Source organism: Delphinapterus leucas, chromosome 16 (assembly GCF_059928025.1).
Source record: "Delphinapterus leucas isolate spDelLeu-1000000601 "Yukka" chromosome 16, BTC_Dleu_Yukka2, whole genome shotgun sequence".
NCBI classification, from domain to species: Eukaryota; Metazoa; Chordata; class Mammalia; order Artiodactyla; family Monodontidae; genus Delphinapterus; species Delphinapterus leucas.
Genome location: NC_143144.1, coordinates 42,053,915 through 42,063,180, shown reverse-complemented (window position 1 = coordinate 42,063,180; position 9,266 = coordinate 42,053,915).

Genomic DNA, 9,266 nt, shown 5'->3' with positions numbered 1-9,266 from the left:
ACCTTCCGTCCACAATGGTTGGATTCTTAAAACAATCCTGTGAGTCCAACAGATCAAGGTTGTACTATAATTGCTTTGCACATAAAGACACTGAGGCTGAAACAGTGCATGCAATTTGCAAGGCTGCAGAGTAGGGGTGGGATGGAGGCAAGGCAGACTGGCAGCTCCCGGGCAGTGCCGTCCCCAGTCCACCACATTGCCTTCTGGGGACCTTACTATCTGTGCATTAGAGGTTATGGGTAGATTGTGGGGATTCTTCATGAGGCTTTTACAAAGCTATCATCCTTTTAAGGTGGCTTATAAACACATCCCTGGAAATAATGGGGAGAACCAGATGAGTTGTGGGGTAGAGATAATTGCACTGAAACTGCACCCTTGTCTGCAGGGAGATGGCTGCAGCCCACTTCCCAAAGGGGTTGACCAGCCGTGACAAACACGACTGTGCACTACAGCCTTTAGGAGAATCAGTCACTATGCTCAGGTTGTCCCCCCCAGTACATTTCAGATTATCTACATATGTTATTGGAACACAAGAAAATAAAATATTCAGTATTCAGTTTTTTGAACTCTTAAGCTAGGTCTTAAAACTCACATATTAGACAGTAGTGGAAAAGGCAAAACTGTTGATTTACAAGAGCCAAGTCATGGTAAGACAAATTGGGCCTCTAAAGGGGACTCCTCACCCTCTGGGAAGCAGGGATAACTTTCTTCCCATACAACAGATTAGAGAGAAAAAAAGAGGTGGGCCTAGATCTGGGGAGAATAGATGAGCAGCTGCACTTGGACTAGAAGGAAGGAGGTTGAGGCCTGGGGGACCAAAAAGAGAGGTCACAAAGTGTCAATATTGAAAGAACCTTCCATCCAGCACCAGGGAGCCACTGACTGGATGCTAACCTTCTGAGTGGGCTGCACATCTCCTGGGTTGAAAAGCTAAGTGAGCTGTTGCTTTCACTGCTGACAAGTGAGGTCCACCCAGAGGCAGGGGTCCCCATGCTGCATGCAGAAATGATTCCCACCAGCCCATGGGGTTTTTGCAGCTCCTCACCCAGACTGTTTCATCTACTGAGCATCTTTTCCAACTTTCACAAGTCCCCTGGGACGAAGGCTGCCGTCCCTGACACCCAGAGGGATACAATGGAAAGCCCCCAGCCTCTGAACTTGGTGGGACTGGACAGCGGTGGCCTTCGTCCCTGCCACTTTACGATAACATTTTATCCACTCCGCGGCAGAGTGGAAGTAGAAATGGTTGGGTCCCAGTTTGATCATCTGTAAAATGAAATTCTGGGATCAGACCATGTCATGTTCAGCTTGCGTTGTCCAGTACCTGCTACATGCACACTCCAAGGAGAACTGCCTTCCCGCTGCCCTTCTAGGGATCGGGGGCCTCATTCAGACCACAGAAACTCAAGTCCCAGTCCCAGTACTGGCCAGACTTTAGGCAACAGGAGGCACAGAGGTCTAACTAGCAAGAACTTATCAGCCTGAACTCTCTGAGCTCTCCCGTCCCTGTGGCTGGGATGGAGAGGCGGGGATGGGCTGCCCTGTATTCTTATGGTTCACATCATCTCAGATGCCCTTGGCAACATTCTGAAATAAGATTATAAATTCAGGCTAAATAGATCTTTCCTCAGAACAGGAGCCCTGAGAATAAAAGATAGCAGAATTTTCTCTTAACTGGGAGAAAACTATCAAGGTGCCTATACATACATGGGCTGGGTTATCCTCAGAAAAGGAAACATTAAAAGAGTACTAGAAGTACCAACTGTTTTAGCATATAGCTCTCAAATGAGACCTGTCAGTGTGAATCTGGGGGAGATGACGGACTCTGCTCTGTCTGCTAAATGCCATTGTGCATAAATCACATTTTGAGAAGCTACCTAATGCCTAAGCTTCTTAATCCTGTAAAAGATAGTAGCTGAAATTAAATGCCACTTAGCTTTTTCAGAGATGAATCAATGGACTGCCTGGTCAAATTCAAAGCTTTTTGATGTATAAAAACTTTATAAATGGAACTCTTCCATCAATAGGCAAAGTGTAACGAAAACCTGTCTAGATGGATAGTACGTAATTTCTGCACAGGTCTCTGTAGCAAATACATCACTGTATACTGGTCAGGAATCTTGCTCCAATAAAGGAACATAAAGATTAAAAAAAAAAAAATGGAGTACTAGAATTGGGGAGTCCAGGGCAGGTGATGCTGGAGAGCTCTCTCCCACCTCACCCTGGCAGTCCCTGTGTGATGGGACACATGTCACCCCAACCTACTCTTCCCTTCCCTACTGTGGGACCCCTGCCGGGTCAGCACAGGCCGACCAGGGCTGGAGCCTGGGATAGAAGGAAAGAAGAAAGGGAGCAGATACTCCTCCTGATGGCTGGACTTCCACTGTCCCACTTCTGAGCAGGCAGGGCCAGTGCAGAGATGGCAAGATGGCAAGAGGACTGCAGAAAGGGACGTCGGAAAGAAGAGGCTATTGAACACGCCGAGTCCCTCTTCTAACGCCTTGGGGGGCCTATCACCTCCATAAGAAGAGTAGCACCCTACGTTATAGGGCACTCGGGCTTCTCACGGTGCCCTAGAAAAGTGCCACACACACCGCCAGGCGCTGGGTGGGGAATCACAGAGTGTAGAGTGAGCCGACATGGGTGGCTTGCAAGGATGCCAAGCCTGCTTAATGTTCACACCTGCTCCTTCACTAACCCTCAGCACACCCCTGAGAAACAGGTTTTCAGATATGGAAGCAAAGGCTTGGAGCCAGGAGCCAGGCCTAACACACGGACAATTCAAGAAGACACATTTAAGCTCATTCAGAGGAAAAGTCGTTCAAGTTAGAAATGAAATTCTGTGATTCCAGTTGCCTGTGTCTCTGACACTGTGTGTGTGTGTGTGTGTGTGTGTGCGCGCGCACGCGTTGTGGGGGGAGGGGGAAGGGAGGTGTGCGTACGCGTGATTACTAAATGCCAGTAAAAACACAGAGGCTTCATTTCTTAACTTATTCCATCAGGGTCAATGTTGCCTCCATTAAAATGATAAAGAACAAATGAATACACAGAAATAATTGGCTCTGTCAGGCAGATATCCAGTGTGTTTGCATTTTTAGCTTCCAGCCTTTGCCAGAGTTGGTGCTTGCCTTTTCCGGAGTTTATAGACACGCGTGCGCACACATACAGTCACACTCACACACATGCACACACGCAGCACTCAGGGCCCTGTACTGGGCTACATCTGGCCCCGTCTTAGGCACATTCTTTCCTACAGAACAGCCCTGCCCTCTCCAGGCTGATTGTCTTTTATGATCAATGAATGGTTTGAAGGCCCACAAATTCTGCAGATGGGCCTTTGAAGAGCACTGCCCTCAAGATGACTCTAGAGCATGCTGATGAGAAAGTGCACAGATGCATCTGTGGGGGAGCATGGTGCCCGACTCATTCTCCAGAGCCAGGTTACTGGGGCACCAGCCATCCGACTCACCAGCTGTGTGACCTGAGGTGGGTGCCTTAGCCTCTCTGAACCTCGGTTTCTTCGTCACTGGAGATAATAACAGCACCTGCTTTCTAGAGTTGGTGTGGGGGTTAAATGGGCCTAACAGAACAGGGTTCAGAACAGCATCTTTCCCACAGCAACTCCAGACCTTCCTCCTGCAGGCTCAGACCCCCAGGACCTCCAAGCCAGTGGAGGGTTTAGATCTTCCTTCCCACCAACAGCCACACTCCAGATGGAGTCTGGAGCCTTTAGTTGTCTGGACCTTTAGTTTCTGTGTAGTTGTACCCCTGGGAGCTGGCTCCTTTTTAGTTTTTTGAGTGAAACCTCCCTGTTGGACCTGTGAACATTGCCTTTGGACCCCTGCCAATCTGGCTCAGCCATGACTCCACATCTGCCCTGTTCAGGGGTCCATCCCATCCCCACCCTTGTTCAGGGGCTGTTTCTCCAAGACAGATACTCCCAGAATTGCATTGCTACCATGCCCCAAACTAGGAGTACAAATCCCGTTCAGAGGCTCCTGTGGCCCCATGCCACCCCCCAGATGCAAAAAGAAGTAAGTCAGAGCAACCTCCTGAAACAGTTCAGGAACTAAGCAAACTGCACCATTTGAACTCTATGGACAGAGTTTTAGAAACAGTGGCCCATGGAGAAAGGCAAATTCTCACTGGGCCAAAAGGGGGGAAATAATCCTGCCCACTCCACGTGCCTCATGCACGTGGCCCATCTGAACGTGTTGAAGACTCACAAGAACTTGATAGGCTGTGGGAGTTGAAAGGCCCCGCAGGATGTGCTCTGGGCCTCACCCTGGTGGTCCTGGCCACAGAGCTAGTCAGCTCGGCACGTGTGGTTGTCATTCCCAGTGACAGCCTAAAACTACTGCCTATTTCTGAGCCTATTTCTGTTCTGCTTTTAAAATCCATTAATGGTTTTCAACTTTTTTTTTCAATATATAATAACATAAACATTACTAATAATAATAACCAGAAATCATTGAAACCTACATGCCCAGCACTGTGCGAAGAACCTTACTTATGTCACCTTGTCTGATGTTCGATGACACACGTTAAGCAGGTAGTATTGTCACCCCACTTTCCAGAGGAGGAAGCTGAGGTCTGGAGAGAGGTACACAGCCAGTTAGTGACAGGGGACATGAGCCCAGTTCCTCCTCCAAAACTAATTTTTCTGGATTGTCGATTGTCAGCAGCATCCCTTGTCTCTGCTACACTGTCCTCTGCTTCTCAGGGATACACCTGGAGCCACAGAATCACTGTCCCACTGGGTCCAGGTTAGATTCAGCTGCTAAGCACGGGCACTGGGATCTGGTGTGGAAGTGGAGAAAACTCGTCCTGCAGCTGCTCATGGGTGGTGATCTCTCTGCCTCCCAGGGCTTCTCCTGAGAATCGTCCTCCGGGTGCCACAGGCAGGCAGCTCTCAGGTTTGCACGTGTCCTGACAACACCTGCTTTGGGACTGCAGACCCCAGGGTCCCCTCCCTATCTGTTCTGGAAGCCCTAAGGAAGTCTTCCCGATCTTCACTCCCCCAGTCTCTCCCATGGTTTAAAAAGCCCCCAGTTGCCCATAGTAAATCTCTCTCTACTCAAAATACCTAGAGTGATTTTGCTTCCCTGGAAAACCCTGAGCAAAAGCCCCCAGCAGAAGCTCGCAGGGTCCCAGGCACTGCTGGCTGGAGAGGCCGTCCACGGCTCCTCCCAGCACACCCTCTGCAGCAACCATCTGCTCACCCCAGGCTCCTCCCTTGCCCCGACCCTGCGCGTCCCACCTGCAGGCTTAGAGCTCATTTCTCCAGCAAGTCTTTCCTGATCCCAGGACCCAGGAAGGCCTCCTGGCTCCATGCCCCTTGCACCCTTTGCATCCATCCTCCTGCTTGATGTCAAGCTCTATAAACACAGCGACGGTGTCTGTTTTGCACACCACCGTACCAGCATGGGGTCTATAAATACATTTGCATTAATGAATAAATAAATAAACGTTGAAAGTCTTTGAGGTCATGATGCTATGGGTATGAGGAAAGAGACTATAATGTCTCTCAAATATGTTGTTTTATTAAGAATGCGTATTGGCACTGGCTCTGAGCTGGGTGAGCTCCAGGGGGTAAAAGGTGAACCCAGCAGGAGCCCAGATCCAGGAGGGGTGAACATGCGTGTATGGGAGTCTGCATTCTAAGGTTTCTAGTGACGTCTGCTTCCCTTGGTCCCTCTAGGGTCTGCATGTGTGCCTGGAGAAAAGGCAGTGACAGGAAGGTGTCCACCCCCAGGTGTCAGGAAGGCTGCCTCTGCATTCAGCAGAGGGCTTGTTTAAGTTCCAGAGCTTTCAACAAGAAGAACTGATTGATATCAGTTCCTTGAACAGTCTACATAAAGAATGAGTTTATGGCACTTAACCATTTTTATATATTTCATCAAGGTCTAGTAAAGCAAACCTTTTTTAAAATAAGGACAGTATCTATCCCACCTTGTCATCACTGTGAGAGTGGAGAGCACGGAGCCGGGGAACCACTAGTCAGCCACGCCCACTTGAAGCTGTAACCAGACTTTAGCTCGTGAAAGCCTGTAAACACGTTTTTAAAACCCATACCATTTTGTAGAAGTTACGCTGGAGAGTGAAGGGAAATCCAGCTTTTCCACACCATGTGTCCTCTGTGGTTTGCCTCATGCAGCTGCCTCTCAGCTCAGACCCCGTTGCCCAGGGTCTGTAACCTGCTGCCCTAAGGGCAGTGGTTCTGGGGCTTCGTCTCAGCCTACCATCCAAGAAGCAAAGTCATGAGGCAATAAAGCTTAAAGTTAAGAAATCACCAGGAGAGGACACAAAAGCAGTGAGAGGATAGGAGCCAAGAAAAAGTGGAAGCCACAGGGGAAACAAAGCCACTGTGTTTCTCCAAACCATACTGGACCTCTGCTACCCTCTAGTGGACACTGGCCATACCACAACCTCTGCTGGGGGATCCCAGAAGCTGACAGCCGCCTGAAGCTGGGCTCCACTCAGACACCGCCGCTTTCTAGTTGGTGACCTTGGGAAGTCACTTAAAACCGCCCTGCATTCTGAGGGTTGTCTTTTGGTCTTGTTTATGGTTTCCTTTGCTGTGCAAAAACGTTTAAGTTTCATTAGGTCCCATTTGTTTATTTTTGTTTTTATTTCTCTAGGAGGTGCGTCAAAAAAGGACCTTGCAGTGATTTATGTCATAGAGTGCTCTGCCTATGTTTCCTCTAAGAGTTTGATAGTGTCTGGCCTTACATTTAGGAGAAAATATTTGCAAATGAAGCAACTGACAAAGGATTAATCTCCAAGATTTACAAGCAGCTCATGCAGCTCAATAACAAAAAAACAAACAACCCAATCCAAAAATGGGCAGAAGACCTAAATAGACATTTCTCCAAAGAAGATATACAGATTGCCAACAAACACATGAAAGAATGCTCAACATCATTAATCATTAGAAACTACAATGAGATATCATCTCACACCGGTCAGAATGACCATCATCAAAAAATCTGGAAACAATAAATGCTGGAGAAGGTGTGGAGAAAAGGGAACACTCTTGCACTGTTGGTGGGAATGTAAATTGATACAGCCACTATGGAGAACAGTATGGAGGTTCCTTAAAAAACTAAAAATAGAATTACCATATGACCCAGCAATCCCACTAATGGGCACATACCCTGAGAAAACCATAATTCAAAAAGAGTCATGTACCAACATGTTCATTGCAGCTCTATTTACAATAGCCAGGACATGGAAGCAACCTAAGTGTCCATCATCGGATGAATGGATAAAGAAGATGTGGTACATATATACAATGGAATATTACTCCGCCATAAAAAGAAACGAAATTGAGATATTTGTAGTGAGGTGGATGGACCTAGGTAAGACGGGAATAAAGACACAGACCTACTAGAGCATGGACTTGAGGATATGGGGAGGGGGAAGGGTAAGCTGTGACAAAGTGAGAGAGTGGCATGGGCATATATACACTACCAAACGTAAAATAGATAGCTAGTGGGAAGCAACCTCATAGCACAGGGAGATCAGCTCGGTGCTTTGTGAGCACCTAGAGGGGTGGGATAGGGAGGGTGGGAGGGAGGGAGATGCAAGAGGGAAGAGATATGGGAACATATGTATATGTATAACTGATTCACTTTGTTATAAAGCAGAAACTAACACACCATTGTAAGGCAATTATACTCCAATAAAGATGTTAAAAAAAAAAAAAAAAAAAGCCCTGCAGAAGTTTTCTCATCTGTAAAGTAGGGGTATAATAGGCCTTACCTGTAAGATTGTTAAGAGGTTTAAATGCCCAAGATGGGGTAAAAGGGACCAGATTTATCCTCCAATCTGAAACTTAGTTTTTAAGACATGGCCCATAGACCGGAAGGACAGTGATCCCTGACAGTCGGCAAACAGATGATCCCTATCATTGCCCACCTCACTGCCCAGAGGGTTTCCAGGCCACAGCACAGAGAGGGGACCCTGGACACCTCACAGGCTCCATGCGTTGAGAAGACAAAGCTGAGAGTCCAAAGAAACCAAGACAGATAGAGTTCCTGAGGGAAGAGGGAGCTGCACAGAGAGACAACTCCAAACAACTGCAAAGTATCCAGCAGAGTGTGGATCGGCACGAGTGTACCAGAGCCTGGGAAAGAACCGCCTGACAGGGTCAGAGAGAAGATCCAGCATCCACAAAGAACCAGAATAGTGTATCTTCCCACCAGCCAGGCTGGAAACCTCACAGACCATGAGGCATTAGGTTCAGGAGTGGGAAACAAGTACCCCCACAGTAAACGCAGCTCCAATTCCCCCTAAGAAAGTTTAAAGGCATGTGACTAGACAGGATCTAACTGTTTCTAAATAACTCAACTGTGTCCCAGACAAAGTTCAAAAATGCATACAGGAGAACAAAAATATCTTGCACACAACGAAAAAAAAGTAACAATGTCTGGCATCCAGTAAAAAATGACCACACATGAAAAGAGGCAGGGAAAATGACTCATACTGGGAAGAAAACTCTATCAGTGGATTGAGTGCTAAAACATAACATATCAAAATTGATGGGTTGTGGACAAAGAAATACTTGGAGGGAAATTTAATGCACTAAAATAGGTTAGAAAAGAAGAAAATCTCAAATCTTGGATCTCAGCTTCCACCTTTTAAAAAAAAAATAGAAAAGAAGAGCAAATTGAACTCAAAGTAAGCAGATGAAAGGAAAAAATAAAGATCAGGGCATAAATCAGTGGAACAGAAAACAGAAAACAAGAGAAAAATATCAATGAAATTAAAAGCTGTAGGGGTTGTTTTGGGGGTTTTTTGCTGTTGTTGTTTGTTGGGTTTTTTTGTTGTTTTTTTTTTTTTGGAAAATCATAAAATTGATAAACCTCTAGTCAGATTGATGACCAAAAAAGAGAAAAGATCCAAATTACTAATATCAGGAATGGGAGTTATGACATAATTGTAGACTCAACAGATGCTAAAAATAAAATAAGAGAATATTGTGAAAATCCTGAGGCCCATCTATTCAACAAGTTAGATCAAATGAACGAATTCCTTGAAAGACATTATCCATGCTCACCCAGGAGTAAAGAGCTAACCTGAAAGAGCCTTGTATCTATTTTTTTAATTGAATTTTTACTTCAAAATCTTCTCACAAAGAAAACTCCAGGTCCAGATGGCTTTATTTCCAAATATTTGAGGAAAAAACTAATACCAATTCTAAACAAACTCTTCCAGAAAATTGTCAAGGAGGAAATACTTCTCAACCCATTCTAAGAAGCCAG